The sequence below is a fragment of the Adiantum capillus-veneris genome, chromosome 12, assembly GCF_014529385.1.
Source record: "Adiantum capillus-veneris isolate H3 chromosome 12, ASM1452938v2, whole genome shotgun sequence".
NCBI classification, from domain to species: domain Eukaryota; kingdom Viridiplantae; phylum Streptophyta; class Polypodiopsida; order Polypodiales; family Pteridaceae; genus Adiantum; species Adiantum capillus-veneris.
In genome coordinates this window covers 51,071,473-51,093,939 of record NC_140942.1, presented here as the reverse complement: position 1 = coordinate 51,093,939, position 22,467 = coordinate 51,071,473, and the positions used below count along the sequence as shown (strand labels likewise).

The window sequence follows — 22,467 nt, the reverse complement described above, 5'->3', positions numbered from 1 at the left end:
TTATCAAATCCGTCTAGCCACTCTCCAATGTACACTAGGGACTCTGATACCAACCAACCTTCTGCCATGCTACCCTCCGGACGTGCCTTTTGACGCACATATCCCTTAAGCGTTTTCATGAAAGGTTCTAAGAAGAACATCCATCTGGAATGAACTGTGCCAGCTATTTCCACCTCATCAACTATGTGAACAAGAAGATGCACCTGAATGGTTAGCATGGTAGTAGGAAAATGTCTCTCAAACATGCACACAAGCTCCGCAGCATTTAGTTTGGCGAATGGTATGGAGTCTACGTTGATCTTCTTTTGTGAGATCCATTGCACCAGCTTTTCAAGTTTTTAGATTGTGTTACGGATGTCGAGAGACAAACATCCCTCAATGGCAACCGGTAAAATAAACTGTAAAGTATGTGCAGCAATGATATTAAAGTCCACATTTTATGCAATGATATTAAAGTCCACTATGAACGTACCTGACACATTTTATGCCAATCGTGTGACTTCAAACCGGTAAGCTTTTCTTCTTTAGTAAAACACGTTCGGAGTGAGTGCATTACGCCAGTGGGGGTCCGCAAAGATCGAATGGTCTCTTTTACTTTGCGTTCTTGGGCTCTTGTGAAAATCCATAGTGCTTTAGGGAGTTTTATCGATCCATCAGACGTTGTTTGCGGCCAATATTGCTCCATACGATCCACATTTCTAAGGTCAACTCTGGCTCCCAAAGTATCTTTCTTGCCGGTCAGATGGTCCCATAGTAGATTACCCACATTCTTGAATATGTGCATTGGATCGAGCAAGTGATTGATCATGAGTCGGCGCCAGTATGGTAACTCGTACCATAGAGATAGTCTCTTCATCCCTGGAGGCAATCCGTCATCGTACATCTCCTTCTGCTCTAACCATGCTTGTGTAGACATCCTTGGTGGCTCTCTTCCCAAAAATCTGTCGCGTAACACATGATTCTCTGGAAGATACGCTTGATGACCTTCGTAGATTTGCTTCTTCAGTGAGGGCGCCCTACGTGCATTCAGTCTAGGTCCACATGTGACACATGCTCTGTATCCGCTTGTTTGAAGCCCTGCATGTATACACATGATAATAGATCAACTATGGGAAAAAACAAGATTTACAGTGTCTGAGTGAGGAGTGTCAATAGATCACCTGAGCATTCTGTTAGCCCGGGATAGTCATGCATGGTCCACATTAGAATGCCTCTAATCAAAGCATTCCGTCGTCCTGTGTGTCGGCTCATATCCACCACCTCTATGCCAATCCACAATTGTTGTAGCTCTTCCAATAGTGGACAAAGATACACATCCATATTCTCCACTTTATATTGCCCTGGCACAATCAAGCTTAGCCATAGGTGCCCCTTTTTCGTAGTCAACCACGGGGGAATGTTGTAGTTGACGATGACAACGGGCCATACACTGTAAGATGTTGATCTTTGACCAAATGGATTTACGCCATCCATAGCCAGGCCTAAGCGCAAATTTCGAGCTTCCCTAGCAAAATCCGACCATGTTCCATCTATATGTTTCCAGGCTACACAATCTGCAGGAATTCGTAGCACACCATCCGAAGATTTACTCTCCTCATGCCATGATGCTAGGGCGGCCATGGACTTACATTCGAAGAAATGCTTGATGCGAGGAAGAAGAGGAAAATGTCGCAAAACCTTTTGTGGAATTTTTGTCCCGTGGAGATCTACTCGATATCTTTCGGAATCACATTTCGGACACTTCTCCATGTCTATGTATTCCCCTCTGAAAAGAATGCAGTCATTAGGACAAGCGTGGATAGAATTGTAATCCATCCCCAAGTTTCGCAAAATCTTTCTTGCTTCATCTCGGGAATCTGGCATCACATTGTCAGTTGGTAGTATGTGCTCTTTAAGCAATCTACACAACATAAAAATACGATGTTGTCGTGTAAAAATCTATCAGATCATTATACATTTAGAGTTTTATTAAAGTAAACTAATTGTAATAGATCACCTGAAAAGCGTTGTGACGCTAGTGTCACTCCATCCAAACTTTGCCTGCATGTTGAGAAGAACCAGGAGTGCTTTCAATCTAGACATACGTGCTTCATTATACAATGGCGTATCGGCTTCACTTTTCATATCATCATAGATAAGCCTTTCTGAATCCATGATCGTCTCGATCATTTCATCAATCTCGGGCTCAAACATTGCCTTGTTGGGAATGTGCTCTGCATGATCATCCCCCGAGCTGTCAGAGGCTACATCTTGTGGCCTCACATATGCTGCTTGACCAAAGCGCCTGCGAACACGTCTATTGGGTTGCAAGATTGCTGCTTGTTGGCCAGCGTCAGAGTCCGACGAGTTATAATTAGCAACAACTCGATCTATAATAGATGGATCGAACTCGCCAAATTCGCGAACGTGCTGCAAAGAAACACGTCTTGTCCGTCGCACAGCATGCTTGCATTGATGACAAGGACATAAGACCCTCGTTGAGAGATAGGTGTTTCGATTGGACGGTCCCACATCCTCGTCACTACTCATAATGAGGATAAAAATCTTATAACCTGGACAACAAATTTAATATTCTATTGGCATTCTTCGTCTTATCTCTCTCTCTCTCTCTCTCTCTCTCTCTCTCTCTCTCTCTCTCTCTCTCTCTCTCTCTCTACCTCACATTCTCTAGTCATGTCCAATCCCCGCACACCTTGGTCTAGAGGTGCACGGAGATCAGAACCACCGGGTTATAATCTCGTCTTTATTGGTCAATACCTATATTTGTGGGTACAAGAAATCTACAGACCCATTTCTACATGATACTGCATGTAGTGGACAAAAACCCTTTGCCTCTTCTCTAGCTGTAGCACTTCAAAGAATCTTAACATCTTTTCACAGTAGATCTTTTCACTGTTCGTCTAACTCTAAACCCTAAACCGTAAGTAATTCTTGCGTGGACTCGATCTAACGAAAATAAGTGTAAATCTAAATAAACATAAATCTAACTAAAAATAAACCTAAATCTAATTTAACGTAAGTCTACATCTAACCTAATCTTTAACGTGTTTTGGGATAGTTTCCTACGACGTTAAAACTCTCTTCTTCTTGTGTGTGTGTGTGTGTGTGGGGGGGGGGGGGGGGGTAAACCTAAATAAACCTAAGTCTAATCTAATATAACATAAATCTAAATCTAACGTAAATTATGTTATATTAAAAACAAAGAACTAAACTAACAGGGATTATAAGAACCTTAAAACTGATTTAACACATAATTTTTCACATAACTCGGCAAGAGTTGGCATTCTCATCACTAAAGATGTGAGAGTTAACTTCCGGTGGTGACGCTGCCTCATCTCCATCCACATTTGACGACAGCAATTGGCCCTTTGGACCGTTCTTGCTCTTGTTACTAACTTTGAAGTTGCTGTTGAATGACTAGAGGTTGTCTAAATGGTCATTGTCGGGGATGTAGTGACTCTTGCCGCCCTGAAGATCCACCTTCTTCCCTATCTTCTGAAGACATTTCACCAGCACTTTTGGATCGACGGACCCACCATGAGTGAAGGCAGCAATACCCTATATTCCATTGAGGGCTTTCTTCACCCGCTTCATGCAGGCATCGCAGTCTATGGCGACCTAAATCTAATCTAATATAATGAAAATCTAAATCTAGCGTAAATAAACGTAAATCTAACTAACAATAAACCTAAATCTAATCTAATTTAACTTAAATAAACCTAAATCTAATTTAACGTAAGTCTACATCTAACCTAATCTTTAACGTCTTTTAGGATAGTTTCCTACTACGTTATAACTCTCTTCTTCTTGTGTGTGTGTGTGCGTGTGTGGATGTGTGTGCCAATAAAAAGAGATAAATGGTATAACCTTTCTATCACCCATGCCAAGTATGATAGATTGGTTATGCCATTTCCCTCTTGAATAATAGGTCTTGAGTTCAACTCCTCATCGGCTAGATCTTTAGGTCTTTTAATTTTAATTAGTTTCCTACGACGTTAAATTAGTTTCTCTCTCTTTCTCTCTCAATGTGTGTGCGTTTTTTTGTTTATGCATGTTTTCTCTCTCTTTTCCTCTCTCAATGTTCGGTTTTTTGTTTATGCATGTTCTCTCTCTCTTTTCCTCTCTCTATGTGTGCGTTTTTTGTTTATGTATGATCTCTCTCTCTTTTCCTCTCTCAATGTGTGTGTGCATTCTTTGTTTATGTATCTGTGTGCATTTTTGTTTATGTTTGTACTCTCTCTCTCTCTCTCTCTCTCAAAGACACTATGTGTGTGTGTGTGTAAGAGAGAGAGAGAGAGAGGGAGAGAGAAACAGGGGAAGGGAACATGAGAGTGAGGAGAGCGAAGGAGCATACCTGGCTCTCCTTCCTCTCCTCGTGTGTGTGTGTGTGTGGAGAAGAGAGAGAGAGAGAGAGAGAGAGAGAGAGAGAGAGAGAGGGAGAGCGTTACCTGCTCCTTGCTTGAGGGCGCCGAAAAACTCAGATCTGAGATCTGAGTTTTTGGGCGCTCTCTGTTATTTTTTTTAGCCCAGCCGGCATCGCTATGAGCGTCGCAAATTTACTTGTAAATTTGCGACGCTCATAGCGACGCCGGGAATTTTTTTTTTGAGCGTCGCTGTGTGAGCATCGCTAATATGAATAGCCTCTTGTAGTGTGATACCACGTTGAGATGTAGAGAGAAAGAGAGAGAGAGAGACGAGACAAGAGACACACCATATACGCTCCCAAAGACTGATTCATATTGAGGACAAGATACAAATATATAGGTGAGACCAAGTTCAGTAGAGTGAGCCATATATAGCTCCAACACTTCAAACCTATTTCCATGGGAGTGGAAATAGGCTTGCAGTCTCAAGTACAAACTTACATAGCAATGTCTCTATGTAGCGTGTCTAACACAAGGCAATACCATTTTCAGACTACTTAAACTATATGGCCAGGAATGATGCAACAACCCCAAATCTTTCATCTTCAAAGTAGAATTCAAATCAACCTTTAATTCAGCAATAAGTGTCTCATTCGGTCTAGTGATCAGCAAATCATCAACATAAAATAATGAAAATGAGAAATACATCACCCTCAGTCTTTACATACAAAGTGCTTTCTGGTGGACTGCTACAAAAGCCTCGCTTAATCAAATGAGTGGCAGATTTCTCATACCAAGCACGAGGAGAATATTATTTCTTACATTTTCACACTTTATCCTCTTATCCTTTCTTGACAAAGCCATGTTCATACACTATCTACTACGAGAGATCAACGACAAACACAGCCTACCAACCCATGCATCACATCTTGCACCTTAATGCCTACAGTACTGTCCTACTGTGTTCATACACATCACTACCACATGTATATGGTAACCAATCTCCCATGGAGTGATGCAATGAACGAGAGCTGGTACATGAGTAAAGGGAAAGCCAATGCCCTGAGGACATGATCAGTCCACAAAGGGGAGTAATCCCAAAGCTTTGCGGAAATCTTCGACCTTCTCACGAGACAATGCCTTTGTGAAAATATTTGCAAGGTTGTCTTGTGTTGGCACATAAGCCAAGCCGATCTCTCCTACTGAGAGCCTCTCCCTGACGTAGTGGTAATGCATAAATCGGCACCAAGTCAATATTTACTATATAAAAATTTGGCATACAACATTACTTCATTATATTCCAATACTTCAAAATCATAGAAACTTCTTTTGGCAAATGTTCACTCCATCCATTGTCATTGGCTGCCCATACAACCAATAGTGGACTACTCCCCTTGGAGTAAATCTTTGGTGTACCACCATCTTTTCCAATAAAAGGTGTACCACCTTTTATCGGAAAAAACCAAGTTGCCTCACAGAAATGGATCAACTTTATGCATAGAAATGCATGGCTCTTGCCTAGAAACATGAGCTACCTCCCTGTGATCAAAGGGGAGTTCATACTAAATCAATATTGGAATACAATGAAATAAGGTTGAGAGAGTAACATTTATTTTCTATTTCAGATATTATATCCTCAAACAATCCTTCCATATTAGTACAACTTAAAGGAATTTAACAAGTTCAATTGATGCGGTGTCCAATTGGGAACCAAATGTTTAGTTAGTTTTCTCTTTCCTAATTACTCATGATACATTGAACAAAAAAGAAATTTTCTACCTGTTCTTGACCAATAACATCAGTTCATGGAATTAGTGGCACATCCTCATTCATTGAGGCCTTTTCTTTTGCTTTACCATCACTAGTTGCAGTTTCTAATCGTGTGATCCACCATAGCGAGTTCCCACTACTAGATAATTAGCTCAACTTGATAAGTTTGTAATCTAAAGTGTAAAGAACCCAATGAATTACTAAGGTAATTGGTTTTAAGTGCTTCAATATCAACAATTTATGGTTAGGACATACATTACTCAAAGATATGATTTGATTAATTATTTCATAGTCTTATGATACACATACACTACAATCCATGCAATATTCTCACTCTCTTGCATTTGTGGACGACCATAATACAACTTACACAAGATTAATGCATACTAAGTTTAGGCTAAGCACCTAACTTACCACTAGCAAATGATGATTGACTTTTAACTTGCTTTCTCTCAATTTTTAGTGTGAATTTGAACAAGACACTTGTGTATGTCAACACAATTGAGTGCATAACAAGTATCATAATCATGAATTTGCAAGCAAAACACGTGATTTATAATTTTTCCATACAACATCTTGTGAAATCATAGATTAGAGTATAATAAGTAGAGTTTCTGCTGTATCCTAGCGAGATTTGGATAGATAAGAATAAGAATGGTAGCAGTTGATTGGGAATTCTCGAGAAGAGAAGAGAAGAGAGATGTAGAAGTGACTTGATGCAACAAATTTACATTACCAGCTTGTGCCTAGGATTTTTTGATCTCTCAAGGCCTTGTAGAAGATTCACCGACAGAGTAGTCACAACAACAGAGTTTCCCTATCTGTAATGTGTGTTCAAGTGCGTGTAAAACTGAGTGGGAATGTCCTTTATATAGACATTTGGAGGTGTCTTGTTTCCCAAGTCAGACGCCCCATGCCTCCCTTGCTTGCCCCCTCTCGCTAAAAGGATGAGTAGAGGTTACCACTTTGCCATAAAAGGTGTCCCTGTTTACTCTTTTGGGTGATACACCGCTAGAGATTCATAGGTAGTACTAGGAAGACGTCCATTGTGTGCACTAAAACTTTCTTTTTACCCCCTATATACGGGACCCTCCTTTGTAAAATCTACCTTTTTGGCCTTATAAACCCCCCCTATTGTACACTCACGTGACATCATACGGTAATCCTTAGTGAAGACCCCAGGGATACACCTCATGTAGTCTCCCCATGCTCATAGTCAAATATTCCATAAGAGATGGGTCCATGGCTATGTTTCATCCATGGAAATACATACACAAGCACATACATGCCCATGCACATGCATAAACCTACATACCTTAGGATTATAAATTAAATCTAGTAACGTTAGGATAAGGATTTAATTATGCCAGGCGAGCATATGTTATCATTATTGAATTTTGAAAGTTGCTATAGAAAGATGTGTTTGAGGACGACGGCTTAAGGTGTGAGATGCACATACCTGCTATATTTAGTGGTTTTTGAAATAGATAGCTATTTTTATGGAAATTCAAGTTGAGGTAGATTTAAACAAGACGATCGTGCCTAGGTGGATGCAAGCACCTCAAAAATTACTATATTTGGACAAAAGAGACAAAAAGTAAAAATTCATTTTTGAGAAACTTACATTGATGCATACATTAGTAACTGATCGAAGGTGGGAGAACTGTTAAAAATAGAAACTTTTTATTTATGACCAAAATGGCATGATATTAATTGTTTACATGAGAATCCCCCCTCCAAGGGTGGCAAAGACCTTACATTCTTCCCAACGTGAAGAATTGAGATGTCATCATCTCAAAACGTATGTTCGGATAATATTTAAGAATATATGTTATGTCTTCCCACATTGCATATTCTTCAGGAAAATAGTTCCATTTGACAAGGTGTTCAATGATGCTTCTATTCCTAAGTTTCCTCTCTCAAGTTTCTAGGATATAGTCATGCTAAATCAAGGACTCCTTGGGTTGGAACAACTATTTGTTCAGTATCAAAAAGTTGATCAGGGTTAGTAACATTAGGTTTTAATAGATATCATGGAATAAATTCATGAATTTTGAGGTTAGAAGGTAGCTTTAGCTTGTAAGCTTGATCATTTATCGCTTTGACAATCTCATAGGGTCCACAATATCTTGGGTTGAGCTTCTTGTACTTTCCCAAGCATAGGTTGCTTTTCTTGGGCCTGACCCTAAGGAATACCTTCTCTCCTTCTTTAAAGACTCAATATGGTCTCCTCTTATCTACATAATGTTTTTTTTTGTCTTGGGTGGCTTGAATATTCATACGTATTGCTTTGGTCTGGGCTTCCATATCTTTGAGCATTTTCTTTGAGGCTTCTACCTTGATAGTAGGATCCGAGAAGTTTAACAGAGCCACAAATTCTTGTCCATAAAGAGACTTAACTAGTGACATGTCTATGCTTCTATGGTCAAAGACATTATAGGCATATTCAACCAAAGGTAGATATTGGATCCATTTCTTGGTTCATGTGAACAATATGCTCTACGAATGTCCTCAATCACCTGTTTTACTTTTCTAATCTGACCATTTGTTTGAGGATGATATGCCGTGCTAAAACACAATTTTGTCTCGATGAATTGAAAGAGTAAAATCAAAAAATTTGAGGTAAGTTTTGAATCCCTTCACTGACATTTGTAGACCAAAAAGTCTAAAGATTTTCTTTACAAAGATTCGGCTTATATCAAAGGCATTGAATGTCGTCTTCGCACGCATCAAGTGAGATACCTTAGTAATCATATCAACAACAAAAAATACTGAATCATAGTCCCCAACAAAGGTTAATCATGTGAAAAAGTTCATACTGATATATTCCCATTTCATTTGAGGTCTATCAAGGGGTTGAAGTTGTCTAGGTAGTTTGATTCTTTCAACTTCGATTCGTTGGCAGGAGAGACATTGCCTCACATAACGAAGAACACCCCCCTTCATTCTTGTCCAATAGTAGCTTCTTCTAACAACATCTAGGGTCTTTGCATACCTTGTATGTCCTAAAGTTGGGCTATCATGAGCCTCAAATAGGAGTTATTTCTTTAGTGTTGGGTGCTTAGGTACACAAAGCCTGTCAAAAAGAAAGACATCCCTCTTGAGAAAAGTAATACTTTATCGATATATTTATTTGTGTCAGGTTTTATGCGAGCTTGCTAGCATCTTCTATAACCTCAAACTCCTTGCTAAAATCATGAAGCTTAAGAATAGGAGTTGATACTAGGTAACCTTTTAACTTTGCAAAATTGGCCTCGTGTGATGCTCTCCATTTGATTCTCGTTCCTTTCTTTAATAATTATTTAAAGGTGCTGCAATGAGAGCATAATCCTTGACAAATATCTTGTACCATCATGTGATTCCAAGAAATCCCCTTATTTCATTGATGCAAGGTAGGTTGAGGCCATTCTCCGATGTCCTTGAATTTTTTTGGGTTGACTGAGATACCCTCGGAAGATATAATAAAGCCATGATAGCTGACTTGAGAAAACCAAAAGGTACATTTACTCTTTTTAGCATAAAGATGATGCTGATGTAAGAGCTGTAATACTTAACGTGATCTTCATGATATGCCTCATCTTTAGAATAGATCAAGATACCATAAAATAAATCCAAGTCAAGTTCATCTAGGTAGGTTCTAAAAATATCTTGCATTAGTAGATTAAAGCTTGCAGGAGCATTAGCAAGACTAAAAGGCATTACTCTGAACTCATAATGTCCATACCTAGTATTGAAAGCCGTCTTTGGAATGTCTGATTCTTTGATCCTTGTCTGACAATACCCAGAACAAAGATTAGTAATTGCAAAGATCTTAGCCCCGTTAGCATATCCAATAGCTCATCAATTCTAAGAATGGGGTACTTGTTCTTAACACTAACTTGATTAAGTCCACGATAGTCTACGCAAAGTTGTAAAGAACCATCCTTCTTCTTTTGGAAAAGTATTGGAGCACCCCAAGGAGAAGTACTTGGTCGGATAAATCCTTGTTCAACAAGTTTCCTAAGTTTCTCTTTGGGTTCAATTGCTTCAGGGAGTGACATTTTATATGGTCTCTTTGAAACGGGTTCACAATGAGGGATAGTCTCAATTTTGTGATCAACTTCTCTAGGTGGTGGAAGAATTGTAAGATCCCCAGGGAGCAGATCTGAATACTCTCTCTAATCCAATCGGGTTAAAAGTTTAAATATGTGTCTTCTACCTTGTTGAGTTTAACCGCATAGATCTTCTGACCCTTTTGTAAACCCTTAAGAATTCTACTAGCCTTCACTAAGTGAGCTTTAGGTTTCCCACTCTTTCCTTCAACTAGAATTTCATTCCATAGTTCATCTATAAAGGTAGAATTACCTTGTGCATAGTGAATATGATCTTAGTTTTGTTTCAACTAGTACATTCCTAATATCCCATTTTAAATCCCTACAGGTAAAGTGAAAAAGCAAACAGAAGTAGAGTATCCTCCTAGTTCAAATTCTACATGTCATGCTATATATGCGAGATGAGTGTGTGCTTCCACAATCAATTAAGAATTCAATTTTTTCACCTTGGCAAGATCCTGATGCTTGAATGATTGCATATTACTGACAAGAACTAGGGTTGTAAATTGTGGCATGTCAAGTCACTCTCTCTTAAGCTTGGTATCCTATTATTGGATCTTCTATAATAACGGAATGAGTTTGAGCCATCACTCCTCCTCCACGTCCTCTTCCTGTGCTTCTTCCTCTATGACAAACAGGTTGGCCTCTACCATTTAGTGCTACAAGAATGAAATTTGCGGTTGTTTCTATGTATCTTCTAGGGCAATGACTTTTGTAATGACCCAGCTCATAACACTCAAAGAAACAATCATTTGGATGATGCAGCGGATTTATTGTAGTTTTTTATACTATAGGGCGAGGTTGATAAGTCTAGGGCTCCAATTTTTTGGCCTGGCCATTTGGTTCTTAAAGTTTCCTCTTCCATCATTTCCAGTTGTCTCTTTAACAAGAGGTGTTTCCCTTAAGAGCACATCTTGAAGCGATGTGAGTCTCATTTCTTCAAGACGGGTATCCAAGGGATGATTCAATCCTTAACAGAACCATGCTAGCTACTGCTCTATGGACATTTTTGGGTCATGCCTTTGTAAGGTTACAAATTTAGAGTAGTACTCTCCCACTAATAGGGATAACTATTTAGAGCAAAGAGGTCATTCATTGTGGCGTCTTGATGAGAGGGTGAAAGATATCATGTTGTAACCGCTTCTTTGATATCCTCCCAAGACTCGAAATATCCAAAAACACCCAAGTCCTTACAATGTTATTTCCACCATATTTTTGCATCACATGTACGACAAAACATTGCAAGCATAGTTTGGTTTTCAAGTTGGGTTCCTACAGCTTTGAAATAATCTTCCATTGCCTCAATCTAGGCTACAGAATCATGCTTGATATGGGTTCCCTCGCCTTTAAATGTGGGTGGTTGGGCTTATTTCAGGAGAAATGTTTTCTTCTAAATGGACGTGTATACGGTACCTACACAATAATATGCTTGTCGATGGTTTGATTTAAGAGTTAATGCAATAAAAGTGCTTTAAACTTCCACAACTCATGACAAAATCTAGAAAGAATCCATCTTTATTAAATTCAAGATGCCATAAATTTACCTATATCAAGATATGTACAAAGTCGAGATTCATTGAGAAGCTAGATGAGCATCTTTTTATTCTATTATGATATATACAAAGGTTAGTTCTGCCAAAAATCTGTATGATTCTTAAAGCTGCATTCTCAGGGACATAGTGGTACAATTGATAGGTATTTGTAGTTAAGTTTCTACAATTCACTATGTCGTCTGAGTAGTAGCTTTTATACACATCTTTGCAGGGTTCATAGAATACAAGACTCCTTTTTTGAGGAAAGATGTCAGGGATAGAATTGGGTTTGATCCTGTAAATCGGGATCACTTTCACCAGTTGATTGAAAACCCATTCATTTAAGGCCATGCCAAGGCCATCTTCAATGGTAACAGTGTATTCATCCCTAGTAGTACCAAGGAAGTAGTAAAATCAAATAACTCGCCCCATGAAAACTTCTTTACATCCGAAAAATAACATAAGGCTTACAGTTTCCATTCGGTTGATCGCCTCCTGCTGCAGTCTTATTGCTTCCTCCCTGTTGAGTGACCGGGACACGGCCGTGGGTGGCTGGAGCGGCAGGGCTTTTAACAAAACCCGAAGGTCCACTTTCATGTTGAGGGAGGGTTGGTTGCTGGGAGAAGAAGCCGAATTCATGTCGAAGCAACCTTGCGGCTTCAAGCTTTTCTGCACTTCCAATGAGGGGGCTGTGATGATCGATGCCGTTGAGAAGGGCAGCAGCTAACGGGTTGGGTGGGGAGAAAGAGCTTGGGTCGAAGTCGTTGAGGCCTCTGCCATGCAAGAGTGGACAGTTATTTTGCACGAGTGCTTGGTGGGGGAGCGCGCCTGTAGCCCAAATATTGGGGGGTCTCGCGCCAATGCTTCGAAGGGGTGAGATGACAAGTGAGGTCATCTCGCATGGGGCGTGAAGGATGCCGCCGAAGGGACGGTTGCTCAGGACATCGCTAGGGTTTTTTATTAAATTACCTCGAGACTTACTTATTTTTGCAATAAATCTTCTTTAATTTTCCTTTGGCAATGATGTTAGGACAGGTGAGTAGGACCAGTTGTAACCTAGGTTTGAGAAGAAACCACGCCATTGAGAAGGGTACCCTAGAGCGCCATTTCCCTTCCCCATTTGGGAAAAAGAGCTTGTCGATAGAGGGTAGTGAGGGGTGAGTGCCTTTGCAGCGAGTCAATACGGAGCAAGGGGACTAGACTACAGAAATGCAACCACACAGCAAAGCCTTATCTCACTCTTTGGACCTATCCCGATATTAAAGATTCATAGTTGATTCTCTTTCTTTAAGGGAAAATAAATCTCAAGATGTTCCTTAATGTGCATAAACATTTATTAACTAACTCTATCCTAGGCGTTAAAGAAAAATTTGGAATCTCAGAAGGGATTTCTTTTTTTTTTTGGCAAAACTCATAATAGTGAGTAATTTATATTGAAAATCTTAGAAGGGCTTATAAGGGGTTTGATTCTCTCTCTCTCTCTCTCTCTCTCTCTCTCACTCACACACACACACACACACACACACACACACACACACACACATGCGTGCATACACACAAAACGAACATATGGATAAATTTCTGCACAAAAATTACAAACTTGGCATAGATTTTGACATGTAGGAGGTATTCATCAAGGTCTTTCTGCTGATATATAAGGCTATGGTCATGCGAGGCTTAGTCTCCACAGACAACGGCGGGCAATCTATGATAGGAGGGTACTTTCCATCAGCTTCGTAGTGCTACTATGCCAAAAAAGGCATAGTTTTCAAACTAAGCCGGTCATGTGCCGGTGAGTTCTCTTTTTCTCTCTCTTGTTCAGCGCCTCACACTCCTTCTCGCTACAGGTTGCTCCCCGTCACCCTCTGAGTTCTTGTACTTGCTGTGGTCAGAATATGTCGAAGATTACTATAAACTAAGCCTCGCGTGACCATGTCCTAATACACCATGAGATTCTAGTTCTGATTCACTTGTGATGCAGTGAGTGATACACAACAAATATGAGTTACATCTTCATTAGCTTATCATTGATGGAAGCTCACCAAAAGAAAGGAAAGGATGTGATCTGTGGTGGGTCACTCAGTGAAAGAAAGTAATTAGCATATCGGCCCTAGGTTAAGGAATGGCGGAGAGGACGTGGACGACGGATGTGATTGGCATTTTCCATGGCCGCATGCCAATGTCAACTTCAATCAGCAGTTAGTGATCCCATTCGGGATTAATTCCCCCTCTTGATTTTTTCCCTAAAACTTTTACCAACCATATTCCTTATGTTAAAAAAAAAAAAAGCAAAACAAAACAAAACTCACTATTGTGAGTGAATTAAATTGAACAGTTCAGAAAATTACAAGGTCTTGTCATGCTCATGTTGAGCCATGACAATATCGAGGGACCATAATTACATCGGCTATCAGGGCAGCCACCCGTACGAACCCTCCCCCCAATCCTTGATACACAAGGTCCATAATCTTGTCATCCCGAGATCTTTTATTTACCGATGGCTAAGATTTGTCCCCAACCTAGGGATTCCGTCTGTTGACACCAAGGCACAAGTAGTCTTAGACCAATCCTCCGAGTGTTGCTTGCGCCCAAGTGTCCATATTAGCACTTTTCTTTCTTGTATAATTGCTACGAAGGTTGCCACCTCAAAACCTCCTTCAAAACCACGGCGGTTCCTTGTCTGCCATACATTATGTAAGAAGAAGTATCTGACGATCTGACTGCTGATGAGGAGTGTAGGACTACCTAAATTCTTACCTCCAAGGAATAGGTCAGTCTTGAAAAAACTAATTTTCCATGTTCTTTGGACCAACTTGCATATTTTCCCTGCGAGGCCTTTGATAGTTGGGCAGTCCATGAATAGGTGGGCCAGATCTTCACCAGCCAACCTGCACCCCAAGCATCGATCTGACCCAATCCCTCTCTCGTGAATTTTCACCCCCGTCAGTAGAGCACCCCAAATAACGTACCTTCCATAAGAATACCTTCATGTGCTGCGGAACCTTTGGCTTCCATTTGTTCTCCATTACATGCTCCCACCTTTCCTCCGGCCATTGCTTTTCCATAGCTTGTTAAGGGGGCTAGACCAATTCTTCTTTTGCATCATTGTCTGATAAATGCTTTTCGTATGGGGTTTCCAACAAGAGACTGCTTCCGGGCCATTTCGAGGCATTCCAGTCCAACTCCGAATCACAGATTGGCATCACTAGATTGTCAAGCTCTTTCATCACTTTGTGGACAAGCAAGGCCTCCAAGCTATTAAGTTGGTACTGAGTAACCATAAGGTCAATGGTTTTCCAACTCTTGTTGTCGATCACTGTCCCAGAAGTGCCCAAGTCGATTTAGACCCTTATTATTTAGCTTCCTGGCTTTCTCAATCCAATAGGGAGTTTGTGGCAGATCTACAACTTTGAAAAGCCAGGGGGACCAATGCAGAATGGAGTTCTTGAAGTATCTGGCTTCTTCCCCCCACTTTAAGACTCTTGCTACTCTATTGCATTTTCTTACCAATTCTCCTAAGCTTCTTCCCAGTCTTAAGGTAGACCACGCCGGGGCTAACAGTTTGTCATGAACCTACATGCCTCTCCACTTTCCACCCTTCGAGCCAAGTTTAGCAGGTTCTATCATATCTTTGATCATGATAGCCCAAACTTGATCCTGTTTAGACAAGGAAACAACAAATTTGGTGAAACAAGCTTCTGCATGGGCCACAGGGTTGAGAATTCCGAGGCCTCCTTGATTCTCCAGCCGAGCAACTGATTCCCACCGGGCCCATTGCCATGGCTAGGGGTAAAAATCAATGGGAAGATAAGGGAAATCCACCCACATGGGAACACAACAGGGCTTGTACCCCTTGGGATTGAATTCCTTACCCCATTTGAAGAAGTTTAGAGGGGTGCTCTTAATCAACCATTGCCTTTCGTACAGAACCTGCAAGACACTGTTAGAATCCTCAAAGAAGAATAAATAATAGTTATTTGGAAGGTACTAGATGTGGTAGGCGTTAGCATTTCTTTTCACCCAAATAATAGAGATCCAGTTTTTGAAGGCGTCAGAAGCGGCCTTGGGCCATGACAAAGCCCTATCAGAACATTGTCACTTAGTTGGTCGAACCATTTCAAGCTCTTGAGAGTCAATCACAAGCGCATTCTCAGGTGGGGAAGCATGTGCTCTTTGAGCTTGTTATTTCCCCTCCTTAGCAGAGGGAGTTTGATTACCATGCAAGCTTGCTTCATGTAGAGGAGAATTAGGGGGACTATGAGACTGTGCAACAAAAATTGGGGGTTTTCCCTGGAAGTTTTTTTTTGGGGGGGGGGGGGGCATTGGGGGCAAAGGTAGACTAGAAAAGAATATCCAAATCTCTCATGGGAAAGGGCATACCTTGCACATTAAGACAGGCCACTCGAAACAGAGGATTCAAAGCGCTTTGATTCAACATCGGTTTAGTAATGTCAGTATAGGAGGGTACTTGGTTGTGGGGCAGTTGAGTTGAATGCAGTTCTGGTCTCACTTCCCCTCCACTTGGGTTGTGGCCCAGAAGCCCTTGGAAGCTCTATTGAAGACTTGCTAGGGCCATTCATTGTGCCCCAAGTTGAAGTTGCATCATTGCCGTGGAGCTCGGGGGCGAGTGCTATGTAATCCTGTTAATGTATAACGTGAGTTCGAAAGAAGGGGTTTTAAAATGCAAAAAATTTAGGCAATTTAACATAGAGACATTAAAATAAGGAGCTTTTATATTCAATTTTGGAAAAAGTTTCTAAAGTAAGGGGTCATTTTATTCATTCAAATATGCTAAAAAAGGGTTTTTTTCCATACTCCGTGAGTTGTAACCTAGGTCTGAGAAGAAACCACGCCATTGACAAGGGTACCCTAGAGCGCCATTTCCCTTCCCCATTTGGGGAAAAGATCTCCTCGGTAGAGGGTAGTGGGGGGTGAGTGCCTTTGCCAGCGAGTCAGTACAGAGCAAGGGGACTAGACTACAGATATGCAACCACAGAGCGAAGCCTTATCTCACTCTTTGGACCTATCGAGATATTAAAGATTCATAGTTGATTCTCTTTCTTTAAGGGAAAATGAATCTCAAGATGTTCCTTAATGTGCATAAACATTTATTAACTAACTCTATCCTAGACGTTAAAGAAGTTTTTTTTTTTTTTGGGGGGCAAAACTCATAATGGTGACTAAATTATATTGAAAATCTTAGAAGGGCTTATAAGGGGTTTGATCTCTCTCTCTCTCTCTCTCCCTCTCTCTCTCTCTCACTCTCACACACACACACACACACACACACCCACACCCACACACACACACACACACACATGCGCGCACACACACACCGAACACATGGATAAATTTTTGCACAAAAATTCCAAACTTGGCATAGGTTTTGACATGTAGGAGGTATTCATCAAGCTCTTTCTGCTAATATATAAGGCTATGGTCACACGAGGCTTAGTCTCCACAGACAACGGCGGGCAATCTATGATAGGAGGGTACTTTCCATCAGCTTTGTAGTGCTACAGGCTGCTCCCCGTCACCCTCTGAGCTGCCGTACTTGCTGTGGTCAGAATATGTCGAAGATTACTATAAAGAAAGCCTCGCGTGACCATGTCCTAATACACCATGAGATTCTAGTTCCGATTCACTTGTGATGCAGTGAGTCACCACGAGATTCTAGTTCCGATTCAAATATGAGTTACATCTTCATTAGCTCATCATTGACGAAAGATCACCAAAAGAAAGGAAAGGATGTGATCTGTGGTGGGTCACTCGGTGAAAGAAATTAATTAGCATATAGGCCCCAGGGTGAGGAATGGCGGAGAGGACGTGGAGGACGGATGTGATTTGCATTTTCCATGGCCGAGTGCCGATACATATTTAATACCTGGCTACCGTATATTGAGACGCTGCGTTGCCTGTATTAACATGGAAACTCCATCATCTTCTATAGGGAGCTGTTTGCTCATCACGCTCCCTTTGATTGTATTGCGCGCTCATGCACTCTCCAGCGAGCAGGGCCGGTCGGGCGACCTCTCCGACACCAATGTAAGCCCTGCGTTTTATTTTACCACTAGTCTACACACCTGTCCTACGGACATACACAGAGAGAGAGAGAGAGAGAGAGAGAGAGAGAGAGAGAGAGAGTCATCCTTACATTTTGTCCATAAATCTTCTTTAATTTTCCTTTGGCAATGATGTTATTGGCTTTGATGGTCAAATTACACTGCCCGTTGCAGCTATAGCGTGAATCATGCATTGCGTTGATTCCGACTACTGAGCTGTCAACTCCAGGCTCCATTCCGGCTGCTGATTGGGGTGCCAACCATTGGTTGATGGTCTGTGGATTCCGTCTACTTATGTGGGAGCCATATGACGGGCTAGGCAATGGTCCCGTGGTGACCATTCCCTGTAATGCTTGTGACCCCTTGGCGACCGCCGGAGGCTGGGAGCCAGGGGGGAGGAAGCATTGCAGGGAATGGTCACCGCGGGACCATTCACGGCCGAAGGGAGGGGGGACCATGCATGGAAGAACTTGCAGCAGACACGTCAGTGGTGGGAATTGTGCCAAGCTGAGTGGGGGCAGTGTCATCTGACATGCAAGGACAGTAGATAGACATTCCAGATTCCGAGAGCCGAGGTGGCAAGTTGTGAGCATCTGAGGCTGCAAAAATTTTACCGGCTGAGGTGTCAGAAGTTCATGCTTCCCTTGCGTTGACATGCCTTCTCCTCATTGGATGCATGGGAGTACTCGATTCCGGGTGCTGACCTGTCGTACATCTAACGATGCAAGTGTGGATTCTTTTGTAGAACGTGTAGCAGATTGACGGTTGGGAGCCTGGAGGGTTTTCCCCACGACCCCCGACCTTGACGGTCTCTGACTAGGTAGTTGGAGACAATAGATGGAGGGCTGAGATCTGCAACCCTCCGATGCACGACCTTGGCATCATCAAGCGAATTTGGCGAATGCAAAGTCAAGTATGCATTGTGCATGGACACGGTCTGCAATTTTGTCAATTTTGCCATGCCCCTCCCCACGACCTTGCCGGAAGGGAAAGGTCATGCATTGACCTTGCCCTATAATGCAAAAGACCAGATGGCGACCACCGGGGTAGAGCACAAACTTTGCTCGCCCTCTTTGTTTGTCCACATTGTTTATCAATCCTCGCTGCTTGCCATCGAAAACTTCTCTTTTTTCAAGAGATTTTTATGGTTTCTTTCGTTTGCATATAGAGCCAAGGCTTTGTGTGCGACTCTCCCCCTAATGATGCGGCAAGCCAAAATATCCCCTTTGTCAAATTTGACGCAAGCGGCCTTACCTCTGCTGACTTTCTCCTTACACTGCTCATTTCCTATTTCTTCCTTATCGATTTTTTTCTTTTAAAAAAGGATTGCTTTCTTAATTTTTATTTTCTATGCATGGCCAACATGCCTGAAAATTACAGGGCACCTTTACCCATCCTAGGGAAGGGATATTTTCAAGAGTTCTTGTAAAGAAAATTCTAAAGTACAATGAGAAAGGGTGCACTTTTGAAACATTGCGTAGCAGTACTAAAAATCATTTTCTACAAGATACACAATGAGCAAGAGAAGTAGTAAGTTGTAAATGGAACATGCAAATACTTGGAACTTGAAATGTCCTGCAATGCAGCTGCAATGACGACATCATATATCTTGATTTTTGTTGGGATGTGTCCTTTGCTAGAATTGTAACCATGAAGAGTCGCCTCCCGAGTTACAAACCTCCCATTTTGAGATCATGAAGTTATCGCTATCACTATTCTCTCTGTGAAGCTAGGGTAGACATCTCTTCAAACTTCAGCTTTCAAGTTCCCTCTTAAGTCATTCTCGTCCCCTAAGAATCACCAACAGCAAAAAATAAGATCCTCATAATATTATATAACAAGATAAACTGTAGCATCCTAATCATTACACATGGTGCCATCTTAAAAATGATGAAGTGATAAGTAGGGGTTCCTATAAATAGGCTTTGGGAGCATGCCTAACAAACTAGGAGGCTAGCACTATGTGAATCAAGATTTATGAAGGAGCCTTGAGGCTTGAAGGACCTTTGCAATCGTAGACTTTGGAGTCATTTGGACTCACAACCTAGAGGTTTCCCAAGCGACTCTCGAGGGGAGCTTGCAGTTCATGAATAATGGGAGAGTGCTAGGAAATTTTGGAATCTGGAGCTTTAGTTGATCGTGAGTCTGAGCTCGTGTAAGAATGAATCAATATTTGAGAACAACTTTAAAAGATTTTTCATAGCAAATCAAATTGGAGAGCATCAAGAGTGCTTAATCTTTACTCACTCCGTAATTTCCTTCAATAAGGCATTATTCAGCCATGCTTTGAGTTAATCTCTAGTGTACTTACCTTCTCTCTTTTTCCAACCCACTAGCCTTGATTACATGGTATCCCTCAAACCTCCTCATCTCACTTGGAACTTGGATATAGAAGCTCTATGTCAGCAATTGGTGGATGAGAGACACGAGTGACGAGACCCATCATTCAAGCCTGATGCCTTCGTTAGAAAACTTGCAAGCGATTGAACATTCAACTCTCAAGTTCAAACTTCATATTTTGTTTCCTTTACAGTATGCCCAACGCGTTAAAATTCCCTATATTAAAAAGCATACTTGAAATTCCCTATATTAAAAAGTACACCTTAGTTTTTTTTAAGGTGTATGGCAATGCATGCTTGCACAACCTACAAAATCAGATTCTATACTCATTAGTGACTCTCAAAGTCCATAGAACATCCTCTGGGTACAAGTCCAAAAGTCACAATGTCAAGCATTGACATGATTAATCTCTGCAGGGCATTTTGAAAGGTTGCCTTGGGGCAGGGCCAGTCGAACAACTTGTCCTTCCTTGGGAAGGGCTATTATAAATTTGCCCGTCATGTGCAGGGCTAGCAGCAAAGGAAGGGCGGGAAGGGTTGCAATTTTCGGCCCTGATGGCCAATGCTCCTTGGGCCACCCACATCATTTCAAGCACACTAGTTTTGGCTTATATATCGATCAAAGCACTAGTAAGCATCACTTGTCAGCCAATGCATTGCAAAACATCATTAATGTCGTCCAATGCTTTGCAAAGCGCTACACTTATGGTATTAGAGAAATGGACAAAGCATTTGCGAGTGCCACACGTTTGGCATGGATATTTACCCAAGCATGCAAAGTACAAATTATTGTCGATGATTTCAAAAAAAAAAAAACGTATTTTTCATGTTGAAGGAAATCCAAAGCATAGTTAATTGTCTTCCTTGCCATGTGCTCTCTAAAGCTCACCAAATTTGGCATACATATGTACTAAAAAATTGCCAAGCACAACATCAAGATTTGACATACATATGTACGAGCCAAGCACAACATCAACATTTGGCATATCCCACCATCATAAATGTCGGCCAATGCATTGTCGAGAATAAAATTGGTATACATATTTACTGAAGTATAGTCCAACACATGCCTTGAATAAAACAAATATATTCAAAACTTTTTTGTTGCTGCTATATTGAGCATGTCTGCACAAGCAATGTTCTCGAGAAAATTACATATCCTTGCAAGTAGAATAATTTTGTTGGAGAGTTGAGAATGCCTGAAATGGTGTGTCCTATCTGAGTTTCACATTGTGGACGTGAAGCATCATGACACCAAGTTCATATTGTAACTTGGTAAGAAAACCTCTTAAATAAATTACTAATGTAATAGACTTCTTTTAAAAGTTTTCTATAAGATACTCACATATGTCTTGGAAGTAGAAAGTTCATATGCATTAAGCAAAAGGCAACTACTAAGAGAAAAAAGAATATAGTGAGGGATGAACCTCTTTATCACACCATTGTCAATCTCTATAAGAAAGATATCACTTTTCAAAATAAGTTCTTCAGTGATAGGAACTTGTAATGCCTGGATTAAGAGATGGAGATGGACATATATACAAGAACAACATTCGAGAGCTCATCGCCTTCAAGAAATAAAAAAATCTTTGCTTTCCACCTAGAAAACTCATGGCCTTGAAAATGAGAAACAAAACACTTTCAAGAAGGAAAACAATTGATAAGAATAATCATAATCATATTTGGTTGCAAGAAGACATATAAGATAAGATCACAAAATCTACACTCCATATATGATGAAGGCCACAACATCCAAGAGATGTCAAGTGATAATGAGAGAGAAGTATCATGGTCATAGTTTGCCAAAATTAGCAAAAAAGGACGCTCAAGGAAGGCTTAAAGAGTGTTGACAAGACACGATGCAGAAAATCTCAGGTAAAAGGAGACGTACAAAATAAAAGAGTCCTCAAAATAAAGATATGTGAGACTCAAAATTGGTGGGTGCACTATGCACCATGAAACACTATTTTTTTTTCCAAAAAGGATTGATGCTTGAAATAGAAAAAGGATTGATCCTTTACAAAAAAAAAGGGATTGATGCTTAAAATGAAAATAACAATAGCAAATGCTTCACGAAGATGAAACCATGTTCAATCATACAGAATGCAGAAAATCTCAGGTAAAAGGAGACGTACAAAATAAAAGAGTCCTCAAAATAAAGATATGTGAGACTCAAAATTGGTGGGTGCACTATGCACCATGAAACACTATTTTTTTTTCGAAAAAGGATTGATCCTTTACAAAAAAAAGGGATTGATGCTTAAAATGAAAATAACAATAGCAAACGCTTCACGAAGATGAAACCATGT

The 22,467-nt window shown here is 40.8% G+C and overlaps 1 pseudogene; it reads left to right on the top strand.

Annotated features, from left to right (window-relative positions):
* Positions 1 to 17,682: 17,682 nt before the first annotated feature.
* The window catches only part of LOC147445730 (uncharacterized), a 36,957-nt pseudogene continuing 32,172 nt past the window's right edge, over positions 17,683 to 22,467 (top strand).